This window comes from Lygodium microphyllum, chromosome 1, assembly GCF_053477565.2.
Source record: "Lygodium microphyllum isolate KBCC chromosome 1, Lygodium_microphyllum_v1.1.10, whole genome shotgun sequence".
In the NCBI taxonomy this organism is placed as follows: domain Eukaryota; kingdom Viridiplantae; phylum Streptophyta; class Polypodiopsida; order Schizaeales; family Lygodiaceae; genus Lygodium; species Lygodium microphyllum.
This window is the reverse complement of record NC_141135.1, coordinates 95,576,044-95,594,227: the sequence shown is the minus strand read 5'-3', so window position 1 is coordinate 95,594,227 and position 18,184 is coordinate 95,576,044.

The following is an 18,184-nucleotide window of genomic DNA, read 5'->3' as shown; positions in this document are numbered from 1 at the left end:
ATCAAGCCCTTCCTCCTCCTGCTGGAGGTCCACTTCCAAGCCAGATCCGTCCTGGAAATATTGATGACAGGCCAGCAAATGTAGTCCCATTGCCGGTTTTTAAGGGAGAGTACAATGAAGACCCCGATCTTCATGTAGCAGAATTTATGATAGCATGTGTGGCTAACAATGCCAGAACCCCTGAGCATTGGTTAGCAATATTCCCCGCCACTTTCAAGGGCGCGGCGTTTCAGTGGTATGAGAGACAAGCAGCAGGAACTTTTGGCACATGGGACGACCTGAAGTTGGCCTTCCTCACTAAATTCAGGCGTGAAGGTTTTGAAGAGCGGATGAGAGAGGAATTTATGAACCTAAGTCAGTCCTCTGGAGAAAGAGTAGAAGCCTATGTCTAACGAATGGAATCCATCCTGAAGAGATGGACTAACCATAATCTAGATGATGGCATTCAGAAGGGAGTGTTTCTCAGAGGATTACAACCAGAAGTCCGTAAGTTTATGGAGCTGCAAAGACCAGCCACCCTGCAAGCTTCAACAGAAGGTGCAAGACTGTACGATGAAGTGGAAGCTAGATTGGCGATGAATACAGGAAGAGGAGTCCTACCTCCTCTGGTGCCAGGAATGATGTACCCACCAAATGCAGTTCCAGGGACTGTTCCCTACCCTTACCAACAGATGCCCCCGATATCACAGTACAGTGCACCAAATCCACAGTGGCCACAATCCATGCCTCAAATGATGGCTCAACCACAACAACAATGGTCCCAACCAATTTCCTTAATGCCAAATCAGCAGCAACAGTGGAATCCTACCAACTGGAGCCAACAGCCAACAGTTCAAACAGGAGCTCTGAATCAGAACCAGAACAGAGACCCCTCTGTACCAGCCCAACCCGTTTATGCAGTGATTACAGAGACTCCTCAAAACCCTCCTGCCAGTACGTCTGGAGGAGAAAGCTTGAAGGATTATTTATCCAACTCAGTTGCAAACATCAAAAAGGAGTTGATGGATGTGATTACAAAACAACTATAGACGTTGAAAGTGAATACCGCGAGCATATCCAACGTTGCAGGAGTAGGAAGAGATGTGATGCGGTCAAATACTTGGTGTGGTAAGTGTCATCAAGCAGGCCATTTAGCCACTGAATGTACATGAAAACCAACTATTCCTGGGGCCTTCTGTTCCTACTGTTTGCGGAAGAGCCATACAGAGGACATTTGCTCTCTGAAGGAGATGCATGATAGGAGAAGGAAGGAAGAAGACGCAAGATTTAACTTGCTGGAATCCAAAATGACAACACAAGATATTGGACCCAAGCCTAGAGAGTTTGGTCCTAATTTCGGACCCATAAGATTTCCTTCTCAAAGTTACAGAGGAAGACAGTCTGGCGGTGGTCAGAGATCAGAAGTGGAATGTTACAGATGCGGAGAAAAGGGACACATCTCACCAAATTGTCCAAATCCTCGAAGGTTAGTGGATTACAAGCCCTTATGCAGTAGATGCAAAGGAGAAGGCCACACTGCAAAAGACTGTCCAAGCCCAGCCCCAGTGAAAAACAGTGCTACTGATAGTCCGTCCAAGGCCCAAGAGCCTACCTCCAATTTGGTGGAATTGGAAGTTGCTGCCATCACGCGTGCAAAGCAGAAGGAACCACCTATCCAGAAAGAAAATAATCCTCCTGCCAGAATAGTGAAGTTCAATCTTCCACCAGAAGAACAGAACAGAACAGAGCCTAACAGTGCCGTACAGAGCCCTACATTGCCACAGACAGTTACAGAGACAGGACCAGAGGTCCAGGATACAGAAGAGGAGGAAGTGCCACAGGTGGCAGAAGAAGTTCCCATGATTCCTCTGATGGAAGAAAGCGGGAAAATGAAAATGGGTGTTGCCCCATTCCCTAATCAGTTAGAGAAGCCAGTGGATCCTATTAAGGAATACAATCTGGTCAGAGATCTAGATACCTTTAGACCAAACCTCACATTCCGACAATTATTGATGTTGTCTCCCAGTTGCCGGAAAAGGTTCAAAAGTATACTGACAAGACGACGTGGTTTAAGGATTGCTCCCTCAATAGCAACAAAGTCCAACAAGGCTCCAGAGCCTGTAAAAGAAGTGGATGTGGCTAATGCTTTCCTAGATCTGGGTACTCCAGAGACTGGTGTGTGGATAGAAGGTTGCTTTATTGCAAACGCACTGATTGATGGTGGTTCATCAGTGAACATTATGACGGATGTTACAATGAAGGATTTAGGCTTACAAGGTGTGCAACCAACCCAATGGCTCATCAGACTGGCGGATCAGAGCAGAATCAAGCCTTTGGGCATTCTTCCCTATGTGAAGACTACAATGGCTGGAAAAGATTATTGGCTAACCTATTTGGTGGTGAGGCCAAACTCTTATGGTACATCCTATCCTCTGTTACTGGGCAGACCATGGCTTTTTGAAGCCCGAGCAAGGACGGATTGGTTCAAAGGAACCTTGACTTTGGGTAGAGGACCCAACAAAGTGGTGCTGAAACTGTATGGTTCTCAAAAAGGACATGGATCCACCTCCTTGGAATTATCTTCTGACTCCCCAAATGAGGCTACAGATGGAACATCAGCAGGCGAAGATGCTGTCAAATAGATCCTTCCTAAGAAAATAGTGGCACATTCCTTAACAGTGGATACTGTAAGCCGACTTCCAAAAGATACAAAGCCATTATCAATGGGTAAATACTTCCTGCCTGAACCAGGAATGACTTCTGAAATCACTTCTGATAGTGAGATAGAAGCATGGATGTACTGCTCTCCCTGTTATATGGCCATAGCAGAGCCCGAGACAGAGGCAGGAGAGGAAACAGAGAATTTCTTCTTCTGTTACAGAGCTCCTACAGAAGCAGAAGCAGAAGCAGAAGCAGAAGCAGAGACAGAGACAGAAGAGGATGGATATGATATGGACGAAGAGAATTATGAAAGTGAAATGGAAGAGTCTATCCCACTTGAAGAGGATACATTTGAGGAAGAAGTTCCAGAAGTATCAGAAGCCGACGAGCTCATGCTATGGGACATAATGGTGATGGTACCATTTGGTCTGGTAAATGGATCTTCTCATCTGCAAAATCTTTATAAGAAAGGGATTAAGAAGAACAAGCCGTCTTTCAGCAGTGGCTCATGCCGCCTTAACTCATCTTTGCCAAAGAAAGATGATGATGATGCACCATGCCAACAAGCACCAGTCCCACAAACCCAACAGGCATCAGAGGGTCCCTGTTATGTGACGTTCCTGGATGTGTCATCATCAGAAGATGAGTCTTCAAGCCAAGAGGTAATTAATTTTGAAACCAAACCCGAAACGGCGCTTATCCCATTCCAACGTCTTAAGGAGCAACCTAAGTCTCCACCAAAAGAAGAAGTTGGTTCTAATGGGACATCAGAAGAGGATACCACTCCCTTGAAGGAGACAGATCTGTATCCAGAAGCGGTCCGCAGGACCTTCATCCATGAAGTAGAAGGTGAAAGGCAGTTAACCTTTGTGGATGCCGAAGGCACTGAACGCCACTTGAAGGTGGGTAGTAGCCTCCCAGAAGAGGAGTTGTCAACCTTGTACAACTTGTTGAAAGAAAATTTGGACGTGTTTGCATGGTCTTACAAAGACCTAAAGGGGATTGATCCCACAATATGTCAACATCATATTGACTTGGATCCTGATGCCAAGCCAGTACGGCAACGACAGAGGCGAATGAATCCGAATTATTCCACATTGGTGAAAGCGGAGCTGCTCAAGCTTCTAGAAGCCGAGTTCATTTATCCAGTGGCAAATAGTGAATGGGTTTCACCCATCGTGGTTGTACCCAAGAAGAATGGCAAGCTTCGTATATGTGTGGATTTCCGAAAGCTCAATTCCAAGACGAAGAAGGATCACTTTCCTATCCCTTTCACAGACCAACTGTTGGACACAGTGGCAGGACATGAACTTTATTCTCTTCTGGATGGATTCAGTGGATATAACCAAGTCCAAATTGCGGAAGAAGACCAATCTAAAACAACCTTCACCACAGAATGGGGGACCTACGCTTACCGAGTGATGCCATTTGGACTATGCAATGCCCCTGCTACTTTCCAACGAGTCATGATAGCTGCATTTCAAAATCATCTGCATGACTTCATTGAGGTATATTTGGATGACTTCTGTGTTTATAGTTTGATCCCTGAACACTGGGAACACCTGGAACAATGCTTTGACCGATGCCGGGAGTATGGGATTTCCCTCAACCCCGACAAATGCATCTTTGGGATCTCTTCTAGAGTCCTGTTGGGCCACATTGTCTCTGCACAAGGGATATCAACAGACCCTGCAAAGATTGAAAAGATCACAGCTCTGGCAGCACCCACCAACCTCAAACAGTTGAGGGGATTCCTAGGCCATGTGGGTTACTACAGAAGGTTTATAGCCCATTTTGCGACAAAGGCAACTTCCTTGCACAAGCTTCTAAGGAAAGATGCAGAGTTTACTTAGACAGAAGAATGTGACAAAGCCTTCCACACTCTGAAGCAGTGTTTGATAGAGGCACCCATTCTGCAACCTCCTGATTGGACGAAAGAGTTCCATGTACACACCGATGCATCTATTGAAGGGTTAGGTGCTGTCCTCTGCCAAAAGGGCTCCTCGAAGTTGGATCAACCGATCTATTATGCAAGCCGAAAAGTCACTGATAGGGAACGGAACTATACAGTGACAGAGCTGGAGTGCTTGGCAATGGTGTTTGCCCTGGAAAAGTTTCGCCATTACCTTCTATCCACCCACTTTAAATTTTATGTGGATCATGAGGCCATGTCCTTCTTGATGAACAAAGCAGATGTGAAAGGACGAATGATGAGATGGCTCCTTTTATTCCAGGAGTTTGACTTTGAGGTGATTACTAAGCCTAGTCGTTCCCATGTTCTGGCTGATCATATGTCGCGTATCCCACAAACTGCAGACGAGGAGCAAGATGATCCAAACCTCCCTGATGCTTCCCTATTCTTGGTAGAAACTGTAACTCCCTGGTATGCAGACATTGCTAATCTGCTGGCAACCCAACAATACCCTCCTGGTATTTCTAGTCGGGAAAGGAAGAAGCTCATGCTAGAATCAGCCCCCTACACCCTGCTAGGCGGTGCACTGTACAAGAAAGGCAAAGATGAAGTGCTCAGAAGATGTGTTGCAGGAGAAGAGATTGGGATTGTTTTGAAGGCTTGCCACGACGAGCCATGTGGAGGTCACTTTGCAGGAGAGGCTACAGCCAGGAAGGCTCTGCTAGCAGGATATTGGTGGCCTACCATTCATAAGGATGCCTATGATTACTGTAAAAGATGTGATGCTTGTCAAAGAATGGGGAAACCCACGAAGACAAGTGCCATGCCACTGCAACCTATCCTTCCTTTGAAGCCGTTTGAGAAGTGGGGCATTGACTTCGTAGGTCCAATCGACCCTCCCACCAAAAGGAAACAGAACCGATACATCCTCGTATGTACGGATTATGTCACAAAGTGGTGTGAAACTAAAGCCCTTAAGCGGGACGATGGTAACAACGTGGCCCTGTTCATGTACGAGAATATCATCACCCGTTTTGGCAGTCCCTTAGAGCTGGTAAGTGACAGAGGCACTCATTTCCTCAACAAAGTCATGGAAGAGTTGACAGAATTGTATAAGATCCGCCATCGCAAGTCCACTCCTTATTACCCCAGAGCCAACGGCAAAGTTAAAGTCACCAATCATATCCTCTGCTCGATTCTGACAAGAACAATTGCTGCACATCGTCATGATTGGGACGATCGACTTACAGAGGCCCTCTGGGCGTACAGAACCTCCCATAAAGCAGCAACAGGACAGACACCCTTCCAGCTGGTGTATGGAACAGAAGTTGTTTTTCCGGTTGAACTGGAATTACCCTCTTTGAGAGTGGCTATCAAAGAGCGTTTGGGGGATGATGATTCACTGCAACGCCGTCTCCTGCACTTGGAATGTTTGGACGAAATTCGTAGGATGGCTCTACAGTGCATGGAAGCCACGCAAGCTCGACGCAAGGCTTACCATGACAGCTTCATCAAGCACAAGGAGTTCAAAGAAGGTGATTTGGTTCTAGCCTATGATTCACGATTTGGCAAGTTTCCTGGCAAGCTCCAACAGCGGTGGATGGGCCCCTATAAGGTACTTGCAGTCAACCCTAATGGTTCTATCCAAGTGCAGACCGTTGATGCCTCTGATGATCCCTTTCTGATCAATGGATATCGCCTGAAGAAGTACTTCCCTCCTTGGGGATCTTGACAATTACGGACACTTGATCCTTTTCCTCGTTCGCGCGGCATTGTACTTTTTATGATGCTACTTCTGATAGCCGTTCTTCAATCACTCCTGATGAAGTGGACGCAACCCTCTATCTCCTCAAACCCCCCTTCCAGCCTTGATCTCTTATCCTCTATTTTCCACCAGCGACAGTGGTGAGGTTGGTCTTGACACATGGTTTTTCTACCATTCCCTTGCTCAATTTGCAGAAAAAAAAAAACGAAAAAAAAACAAAACATATCGGTCATGGGAGAAAAGGACTTAGGTCCCTGTCATGCCGACTTATTCTTCGAGAAAAGGTGGAAACACCCTCGGGAATAGGGGAAAATAAGAAAAAGAAAAAAAAAACAAAGAAGAAAAAAAAAACAAGAAAAACAAATCTGTTATGAGAGAAAAGGAAGCAATTCCCTGTCATAGCAAGCCTCGTTCCAAGAAAAGGTGGTAACCACCCTTGGGCGAGAAGCTGGCTGTGGAAAAGGTGGTAACACCCAGCAGTCCAGAAAGGAATTCATCAATTGATATTCCCAGGATCCAATTCCGAAGCTGCCTCCCTTGGTACGCTGTGTCCTGGGTCTCTTTGCAAAGTGACTACTTGTCCTCCAGCAGACGACATGTTCCTGTCCAATACAACATTCGATTTGATGGCTACCTCCCTGGGTACGCCTCTTCAACAATTGATGGCGCGATCTTCATCGACAATCCCTTGAGTGATGTGAGCTCTCATCCTAACCGGATGGGGAAGTGAGTACGGTTGCCCTCTGTATCTATCAACAGAGAGTGAGACAGAGGGTGGGGCGAGAGACCAATCTTTTCCCTTCAAATCGAATGAGAGGTGAGAGGTGTGAATGAAGTGTTGCACGCACGGGATGGGCCTCTCAATGCACAAAGCACAATTTATTTCTGTGCACTACACCATACGGCTCCCTTGCCTTCCTTCTTGCACCGTATGCCGGCACAGGGCGGGATGCACTGTTGCACCATCAAATGCGCATAAGGCATACAACCTTTGCACAAGTGACTGTGAGGATTACATCAATGGGTTTCAGGAAAAGGCTGCCCTCCTGTATCTATCAACAGAGAGTGAGACAGAGGGTGGGTTGAGTGTGACTGGAGTTTCTTCAATCAATTACCGAGAGGTGAGATTGAGGGACGTTACGACACTTGGAGTCAGGTATGTTCCACTTTCCCTATGCACCCACGAGATGGGTTTTTGCCGTCATCACAAGACACATCACCCTGTTCTGTACACTGCACCATAAGGCTCCCTTGCCTTCCTCCTTGCACTTATGCCAGACGGGTTAGACGCACTAATGCACCATCAACTGTGCACCCTGGCATACTCTTTCTGCACCATTCCCCCCTTGTCGATTCCTCAACCGAGTATGAGATATGGGTTTTAATCCTTTTTCCTCGAGTGATATTAGTCATGGGGCGAGTGACTGTTCTTTCATTCCAATTGAGTGATTGCGAGTTGGGTGTAGTATCCCTCATCATCATCGACGAATTTCCTGCGATTCCTTCCCTCAGCTACCTCCCTGGGTGCTGCCGCGTGGTCCCTTCCATGAAAGACGTGTGCCGAGAAGATGCCTTGGTCCCTCCAGCGCCGACAACCACCCTGGACGTGCCATCGATACTCAACCTTGATTCTTGACGAAACGGGCCAAGTTTTTCTAACCCTACACTTTGGTTTCTTCGTGCCGGTCATGTTTTAAGTGTGGGGAAGTTAGTGGATGGTCTATGGCGTGGTCCTAGGTCCCTGTTGTTCGGTTAACCCTATCCGTTAAGGTCTTAAGTGTGGGGACGCGTCCCTGCGCGTCTATATTGTCTATCCCCTGCATATGCCTCAACCTGTTCCTGCATGTATACCATGACTTGCTTTTACCCTAATGGGATCCCTTCCCACCCACCCGGTTATGTTCCACCCACCCTTGGGGCTGTTCCTTTGTCGTTTCTCGTTATTCCCTGATTTTGAGGTCTTTCCATGTGAATGTACCCTATGTTCACCAAAATCCAAATCCAACCTTATAGCCATATTCCTCCCATTGAACTGACCATTTTTTCTTTTTACCTACCCCTGTTCTGATGCACGGTTTTTGAGTTATTAATTTTTGAAGCATTTTGCGCAATTTAGCCGGTTTTCCATGTGAACGTGCTTTTCTTACTTCGAAACTAGGATCTGACATCCTAGCCCTGACAACCACTTTTCCCCTGACATTTTTCATTTTTACTCCGAGTCATTTTGATACACGGGTTGTCCGTTATTAATTTTTCGGTTTTTTAAGACTTTTTCATGCGTATTTTTGACATTTTTCCATGTGAACCTGCCTTATTTGCATCGGAATTCCAATTTGATTTGACAGACGTGTCCCCTATGCCTTCCTCCACCTTTTTCTTTTTTCCTCCACCCTTTTTCGACTTCCGGATTTTTACTTATTAAATTTTAAATGAGTTTTCGGGAGTATTTTTGGAGTTTTTCACATGTGAACCCCTCTTACTTCCACCGAAACTGCGGTTTAACGTGATAACCCTGTGCCACCCCTTCCTGCGGACATTTTTTCTTCTTACTGCATGTCATTCCGGTGAATGGGTTGTCCGATATTAATTGCCGATCCCATTTTCGGGTCTATTTTTTGGGTTTTTCCCACGTGAGCGCGTCTTATCTCAGTCGGAATTATGTTTTGATGTGATAGGATTGTCGGGCACATCTTTCTGCACAGTTTTCCTTTTTTTTGCACCTCATTCCGCTGCACAGATTTTTTTTATATTAATTTTTAATTACGATTTTTGGTTCGTTTTTGGTGTTTTTTGCACGTGACCGTCCTTTACCCCTCCCGGAACTTTCGTCATATGTTTTCCCTGTTTTTCCCCTGTCGTCCTGCCCACTTTTTGTTTTTACGCTATTTCGTTTTGATGTCCGGATTGGGAGTTATTAATTTTTATTTATTTTTACGTTTTTTCTCGCGCCCATTTTGCGCGTGACCGTGCCCTTTTTCGATTTTACGAATCTCCACGCGCCCCGGTCGTGTCCGCATAACCCGTACCGTCTTCCCAGCGTCATTTCAATCCCGTCACGATAAATTTTTTTACCCCGCCCCGCGCACGTGCGCGGGACGGGGGTACCGCCCTTGTCCCTACCCACCCCTTACCCTCTTGCCCCCTACCCTTTCCCCCACCTGCCCAACCCATGGCCCCCCCATGGGCCCCCCACCCCTTTCCCCTAACTGCCCACCCCTTCCCCCCAACCGCCCATCTCTCTCTCTCCCCATCTCTCTCTCTCCCTCTCTCTCTCTCTCCCTCTCCTCCTTCCCCTACTCTCCCGCCGACTTCCCTTCTTTCCCCTCCCCCCGCCCTTCTTTCTTCTCCCTCCTTCTCCCTTCGGCGTCCCCCGCCCTTCTTTCTTTTCCCTCCTTCTCCCTTCGCCGCCCCCCGCCCTTCTTTCTTTTCCCTCCTTCTCCCTTCGGCGCCCCCCGCCCTTCTTTTCCCCTTCTCCCGCCAGCACGCCCCCGACCCCCCGTTCTTCTCCCCTCCCCCCGCCGTTTGTTCTCCTCCCCCCAGCGCTTCGCCGCCCCCCGCCCTTCTCCCTCCCTTCTCCCTTCTCCTCCCGCCGCCGCCCTGGTGCCTCCCGCGCCGCCGCTGTCCCTCCTCTTCCCCTCCCTCCTCCATCCCCTGCCCTTGTGCCGCCCGCTTGAGGACTCGCCGTCGCCACCACATCGCCCGTGGACAGCCGCCAGAAGCCGACGACGTCGCCGCTCGGATCCGCCGCCGCCCTGGTGTCGCCCGCGCCGCCGCCCTGGTGTCGCGCGCGCCGCCGCCCAACACAACCTCCTCCTCCCTTAACCGCCGCCCCCACCTCCCCCACAACCACCTCCTCCACTAACTCTCCTCAAGTTAGTCACTAACCTAATTCCAGTTAACTCACCTAATTAGTGTTAATTAACCCTAGTTAGTAAACTAACCTAACTAGGTTCAACTAACCCTAACCTAACTAGGTTCAACTAACCCTAACCCTAACTAGGTTTACTAACCCTCCCCTAGTTAGTTGACTAACCTAACCATAGTCAACTTAATTACCTAACCATAGTTAGCCTAGTTAACCTAACCCCAACCTAACTAGTTAACCTAACCCCAACCTACCTAGTTAACCTAACCCCAACGTACCTAGTTAACCTAACCCCAACCTACCTAGTTAACCTAACCCCAACCTACCTAGTTAACCTAACCCCACCTTAACCTAGTTAACCTAACCCCACCTTAACCTAGTTGACTAACCTAGCCTAGTTGACTAACCTAAGCAACCTTGACTAACCTGACTTGACTTGGGCAGACTAACATGACTTACCCCCACTAACCAGACTTAACTGACTTATGCCTAACTGACTTATCTGATTAATGTGATTTAGGTGATTTAATTAATCACTACATTAATTTTTCCATAAAAAATTTCAGAAAAATTTCTAAAAATTCCTTTTGCCTTTTGCCAATTTTTGGGAATTTGTCCGTTGGCAATTGCCTACCCTAAAATTTCAGAAAATTAAATATTTCCTCATTTAATCCCCTAAATTGCCAATAAATGTAGAAAATTCATTTAAAAATAGTTAAAATTTCTAAAAAAAATCTACAAAATTCTAAAAAATTTCCCCTCACCTCCCTTGCTCATTTTCCATTTATTCAACCATTAATAATCACAACTTAACAAAAAACAAAAACCATAAAAAATAAAATACAATAAAATAAAATAAAAATAAACAACCAACCCAAACCAAATCCACACATCCGCTAAGGTGTTGTTTGTTGTTTCATCAGTGATCTTTACTTTTCCTTTCCTGGATTCCCTTCTTTTGGTGGACTCTTCCGTGCGCATTCCTGCATTACATACACACCCCTTCCAGGTATTTATTTTATGTGCTTTATTTATTTTTATTTTCCCCCTTAATCACAAATTAATTGTTAAAATGAACCCTTTAATTCACCCACAGTTTCCACGCGCATTCGCGCTAAACACACATACTTTTTTATTAAAAAGAATCAGTCGTTCACTTAGCACGCGCTACGTGCGCTACAGAGGCACTTTAATTTTTTTAATTCAAATGAACCAGCTGTCACATGAGCACGCGTTGGCAAAAAAGCGCTCCACATCACTTTAATTTGTAATCAATGAATTGCATTTAGAGACCCAGTCGGGAATCGAAGTCCGGGAATCGAATAACTGCACTGTTTTAACCTAATAATTGGTAATTTAATTTATAATAAGGAACCGCCGTTTTCTTGCTAAGGTTTATCACCTAATAAAACTTCACCCATTTTTAATAATTGATTAAAATCAACCCTTCATTAAATTAATTCCCCCCTCACTGCACTTAATTCCCTTTTTTAATGAATCGTTTCGTGGGATGGGTATGCGCAGTTCTTAGTGTTATTTTCCATGGTCCAGTCTTGGTTTATCACAGATATAGTCTTGATATGTGTCGGATGTGGTATTATTTTGGTTTCCTGTCTTAGTTACGATTACGGGTACGGTATGCAGTTTTTTTCTTTTGTTGCCTGTTACGGGGTTTTGGGTGTTTGTCTGATGCATCGCATGAAGCTTTTGGTCGCATTTGTCTCAAGGTCATGTCAAATTTTTTCTAGGATGTGGTTTGCTTGGGGTTAGTTCGTCGTGTCACGTTTTATTGGTTATTCTCTTATCCTTGGTTTTTGTCTGTTGCTTTGCAGGCATTCTCCTTGATTGTCTGTGTTTGTGGTGTGTGTGTAACCATTTGAATGGCGCCTTCTCATGCTCCTTCCCCTATCCAGTACGTCCCATTAGTTAGTAGGGATTACTCTTCCCTACTTACTTTTGAGCCCCTCACGAAGGCGGGACTTGCTGCTTTTGTGGCTACTCCTTTTCCATTGCTTCCAGAGGATCCGTCATTATGTGATGAGTTCCTAGCCTCTTACAGCAAGAAGACAGGAGTAGTCCAGGGCATGACTATGACTTTGACATCTCGAGGCTTAGGGAAGGCTCTGTCTTTACCCTTCAAAGGTGAACCTTTTGTGACCACTCGTCAGCTCTTCTCTAATGAAGAGATTCTCAAGCTGTTGCAAAAGCAGACAAGGGAAATCCTCGATGTTAAGAAGGTGATCAACTCTTCAGGAGTTTCCTTTTCTATGATCACTGATCCCGTATGGAAGACGATCTGTCAGTTCCTTCAGGACAGGTTTATGCCTACCAAAACGCCATCCCACTATTTGTCCAAAGAGCTTTTCACAGCTTCCAGGATGGTGTTGAAAGGAGTTGCTATTGATTGGAGCACTTACCTCCTTACTAAAATGGATCAGCATTTTGTTAAAGTCACCAGGGGTAATGTTACCAATGTCACATATGGATCATATTTGTCTGCCTTCTTGATCTATTCAGGTTTACAGAAGACTGTGCCTCCACCTCCTCCATCAGATCCAGTTCCTCCTCCTCCACCTTCAGAAGAGTCAGCACCCATTGACATTGAGGATGATGATTCTCCGCCTCCCCTGGTCATACAGCGCAAACGCTTGAAACGGGTAGCGGATAAAGCCCCTTCTGTACTTCCTTCAGTACATATCCCTGCTACCTCTGGCAGTGAACTCCCTGGGTATCTCACTTGTAATAACCTGTTCAGAGCACATCGAGAAGGATCCTTGGAGATCTCAGTTCCTTCCCTGAACAGTCTCGTCTCAGGAGATGCCATTCCTTTCCTCTGCAAGGATATTCAAAGTTCCATTGAGTTGTCAGTGACAGCCTGTGTTCAACAGCTGTACGCATCTTTCTATGAAGAGCTCATGCAGTCCAAAGACCAGTTGCATAAGGCAACCTCTGAGTTAGCTTCTGCTAAGGATACCCTAGCAGATTTATTTAAGTAAATGGAATAGCAAACCCAACTGGTTGCCACCCAAAGCGATGAGATTTCTTCATTGAAGACCCAGTTACTCGAGGCTCAATCACAGGTTACTAGCCTTTCAAAAGAGAAGGAGAGGATGTCCAGAGAAGCGAAGGAATTCCACACTATCTTAGATGACAAGCTTTCAGCTTTACAGATGGCTAATGACACCGTGGCCAACCAAGCCTCCCAAATCCAGCAGTTGCAAGATCAGCTTGCAAAGTCCCGCTCTGTTCCTCCAAGCCCTCATGTTCCATTGATTCCTTCTCTTTCACAGCAGGACTTGGCTGCCCTACAGAGACAGGCTACTTTGTGCCCTCTATTCCAAGATAAAGTGGAAAGATTGCAGTCCAGAATGGACTTGTTATGGTCTACCTTTGAACAGTTTCAGGGATATGTCTTACCCGACCATTCTTTCTTTGCCCACTACCACTTACAGAAGTTGGTTTTCTATATGAAGCTTTCCACGATGGATTTACCTTTTCCAGAGGATGGCTGGAGTGGGGCTTGGTCTGCTGAGTTGTTGACAGAGGTAGTCCGAATGGTCTTTGAAGATTCTGTCACGCCAGATACTATGTTGATGTCATACATGTATCTACGAGGAGACTTGTTAATTCTAGATGAGGTAGATATGGCATGGTATGTGGGGGATGTGGTCTTACAGGCTGTTTTATATGTCAATCATTTGGAGTTGCGCATAGTTGACATGTTCCAGAGTTATTCCTCCAAAGTAGCTGATTGTCATGATAATTCGTGGCATCCCATGATTGATTCGGTGGTCCTAAATCAAAGACAAAACACAGCTCCTACCTTTGCCCAGAGTACTAACCAACTGAGGATGGATCTCTTAACCTACCTTTCAAAACATAATCCATTTGATGCTCCCTTCTTTGATGCTTATCATAGACGATCTCTCTTAGGACCTTCTGTTCCTACCCTCCTCTATTATCAACAAATGGCTCACCGCTATGCTATATATATTTCCCTTTGTCAGTCTAATTCCACAATTATTTTACCCCTTCTTTTCCAACCTTCATCTTTCCCTCAAATTCCTATTTTCACTTACTGTTCCTTTATTGAAGATAGGGTATTTTCCCCTTCTCCACCCTGTCCTTCACCCCTCATTAATGTACCCTCCACATTTCCTATTTATCAGTTAACACCGTTCCTTAGTGATTCCTTACAAATTTCTGCCACTGCTTCTTTAACCTTTTCTTCTTTTTATGATTTTTCCTATCCTTCCCTTCATCCACTTTCCCTTATTCCACTACCCTCTCCTAACACTTCCATATCTCAACCACCTCAGTTGGTTAGTGACTGTGACGGTTTTGATAATCAGATTTCCAGGAGAAGGGGATGGAGTTCGGATGATTGCCTTACAGGACCGCAGATTAATTGGCCAATAATTCCAGGAGAATGGACAGCTTCCAGTCAAGCTTATCAGAACTATGTTCATTTTGCCCAGCAATATTCACAGTCTGCAGATCCCTCAGTGAGATTAACTGCTCACTTTGCTTGGTACCTGGCGTATATGCATAGGCACTCTCATACTGATTCAAAGCCTATTCCAAAGTTGTGCATGAATGTCAATGTTAGCATTGATTCCCAACAGCTGGAGATATTGTATTTTCATGCCCTCTGTTTGCCTAGCAGATACTTGGTCCTCTTGGAAAGGATGTGCTGTCTCCAATTTTTTCAAAATCCTCCCAAAAACTTTGTAGATGAATCCTTATCTATGGATCGATTCCGACAACATCAATCTTTTAAGAGGGATCATCTTCATTGATACCTTTCCAATGTATGGTGGAAGCTTTTAATGAAAAACTCTCTTTTTGAAGGAGTCCTTCAGATGGTTGTGTTGTGTATTAGTGTTTGTGTTGTGAGTTTATTTATGTCAAACGAACGTGGTGGTTTCCTATTGGCTTTCGTGTACGAGCTACGTTTTGGAGATTTGTGGCGATGGGGTCGTGGTTGGAGAATTGAAGAAGATGCAGATGAAGAAGAAGAAAACTTTTATATCCTTTACAAATTTGTGGTGATTTTTAGTTTGATAAGAGGTGTTAATGTATAAAGAGTTTTCCTTTCTTTATATTTTTATATCCGAAACAGGTTATAAGTTGGGGTCATGGTGGATGGATTTTTGAAGATCAAAGTTGAGCTTTTCCCTGAACTTGTATTCCCTTTTTCCTGGGTCGCGAGGACGCTTCCTTATTAAGTGTGGGGATATGTTGAGTGTTGAAATGACTTGTTTTTTGGCTGATTTTTGTTGTTTTTGAGAGCTGAATGGTTGATTTTTTGAGATGATTGATTGATTTGGAAGTGGATTGAGAGTGTTTTGGATGATATTGATTGTGTTTTGGAAGATCATGATGCTTGTTGGTGGTTCTGTGATGTTCTGATAGGTTCTGATTGGTTCTGTATACCTTCTGTTTTGTTCTGTTTTGGTCTGTTTTGTTCTGATTGTCTTCTGTAAGGAGGGATGGAGTATTGATTGATGAAGAATGAGATATTGAGAAAGTTTATTGAATGGTTTGTGAGAGTTTGAAATGGTTTGAGAGTAAGTTATGAGGTTTTGATAACCTTCTGTAACCTTCTGTAGGTCTTCTGTAGAGCTTCTGTTTCTGTTCTGTTTCTGTTATGTTCTGTACTGTAGCTGTTCTAGTACTGTTCTGTAGACTGTTCTGTATGCTTCTGTAAGTGTTCTGTGGAATGTATGTGTGACTTTGGGAAAGTTTTCTAGCCTTGGAAAGAGGTGAATACAAGTGCAAAAGAGCTGAAAGAAGTGGAAGAAGTAGCTGCTGAAGACTCAAGTGAAGACTAGAGTGAAGTGACAGTAGTGAGCTATGAAAGGACACTGTAGTGGCTCTGGTGACTCTTCATATCAGACATACCTCTTGGGAGGGGTATCCACGACCTAAGAGGGATTATTGAGAGTAATTTTGAGAGATTGTAGTAAGGATATGATGTATTATTGATGGAGAGAGAGAGAGAGAGAGAGTCAGAGATAGCCAATTCTACTGAAACAGAGTGATTGTATATGAGAGATTGAGAGAGAAGACTATGAAGATATTGAAGATGAATACTATGTGATGTATTTCCATTAAAAGATGGTGTATTTCCTTGCTTTCTTTGTTCTATTGATGGATTTTGTGAAGATATTGAAGAATATGGTTGATTCTATTAAAACCGTGGGAGATCTACATGATGCTGTATGAAGATTTGTTGTGCCTGGTGTTCTTTTCTTCATTGTGATCATATGAAACATGATAAACAAGCTTGTTGATGTTACAAGATAGATTTTCTTGCAAGAGAATTCCCTTTTCCTTGGTGTTCCTCTCGGGGCTCCAACCAAAGTCCCTATTTGTAAGGATAAGATGGAGTTTACCCTAGTCATAGCATACCAACCATTTGAAAAATGGGGGATTGATTTCATTGGTCCAATTAGCCCTATAGCACAATACTCACAAGTGAGATACATAATCATAGCCATAGACTATCTCACCAAGTCGATTAAAGCTTGGACAACTCAAAAAAATGGTGCTAGGAGCACCACTTAATTTCTTTGGGAGAAAGTGATCTCACGGTTTCAATGTCCTATAGAATTAGTCAATGATCAAGGCATGCACTCCATCAATGAAGTGATGGTCCACTTGCTATCCATCTTCTTGATAATCCATCAAAAATCCTCACCATATTATCCTCAAGCCAATGGTCAAGCTGAAGCCACAAGTAAAATCCTAGTATCTATCCTAACCAAGATGGTCTCTGCCTCGCATAATGACCAAGACAATAAGCTAATGGTAGCACAAGTGGATTTCCAAATGTAAATTGCAAGATACCAAGGCACATCCACAAGATCTCATAGCTCTCATGTTCCATACACTAGAACTAAAAGAAAAAGCTAGCGCTACATGAATAGGAAAAGAACCAAACTGAAATATGTGCCAAAAGTCCTATTCCATTCCCAAGGCTTCTATGACAACAACACCCTAGTGTGGTTTTCTAAATCCACGAGTGATACAGTTGCCCATCCACTACAACCTCCCAACCAACATACACGTACCCGTAAGCCAATAGGAGGTAAAAACTAGAGTGAGAAAAAAGATGCTCAACCATGAATACTCAATGGGTCTATCACCCAAAAGTTAGAACCATTATCGATAGGCCTTGCCCTAATGCCTCCAATACGTCGCCCACTACACAAACAGAGAACCACATGTCCCTTGAATCACAAGCTCAATCATAGGCAATAAATAACAAAAACTCCAATGACCACCTCATGTGGAGGCAACCATAGCTAAACAATCTAGTCGAGTCAAAAACCCCAACCACCCACTATAGGTCTTAAACCATCTTATCAACATTGACCCATTCTCAAATTGACATCTGATATGGCCACAAACATGGGAGATGACTTAGTGACCTATATCTGACGATTGGACTCAACTTTCATGATATTTACTAGAAGCTATGAATGCTTGGACCTAGGCATGCTTGACAAACAAATAGCAAATGATGTGTGCTCTTTACATTGTTCTTAGGAGGAATTTGAATTCATACTCAAAAAATCCCACAATTATAGAAGACTTGATTGCCACTGAAATCTCCTGTGAATAAGCCTTAAACCAATAGTTAATCATATCCTTCAAGAAAAGCAAAGTTCCAATGTCACCGGATGAGCTTGATGAGCTAAAAAGGTAGCTTAATCCAAATCCAATTTTCTATGAAATGGTACACTCTCTGCATTCAATGGGAACAAGAGGGTTGTTAAATCATGACCAATGTAGAGCAAAGATGCGCCATCAAGACTTTCGAATATGACCCCACTTCCATGGCCCCAACTTCCTTTAGAGTACTAGCCATGACACGAAATAGACCATTAGAAGACAAGGTCATGTCACATCCATACTTAGATAAGGTCATGACCCCACTTACATGGCCCCAACTTCATTTAGATTATTGGCCATAACATGAAATAGACCATTAGAA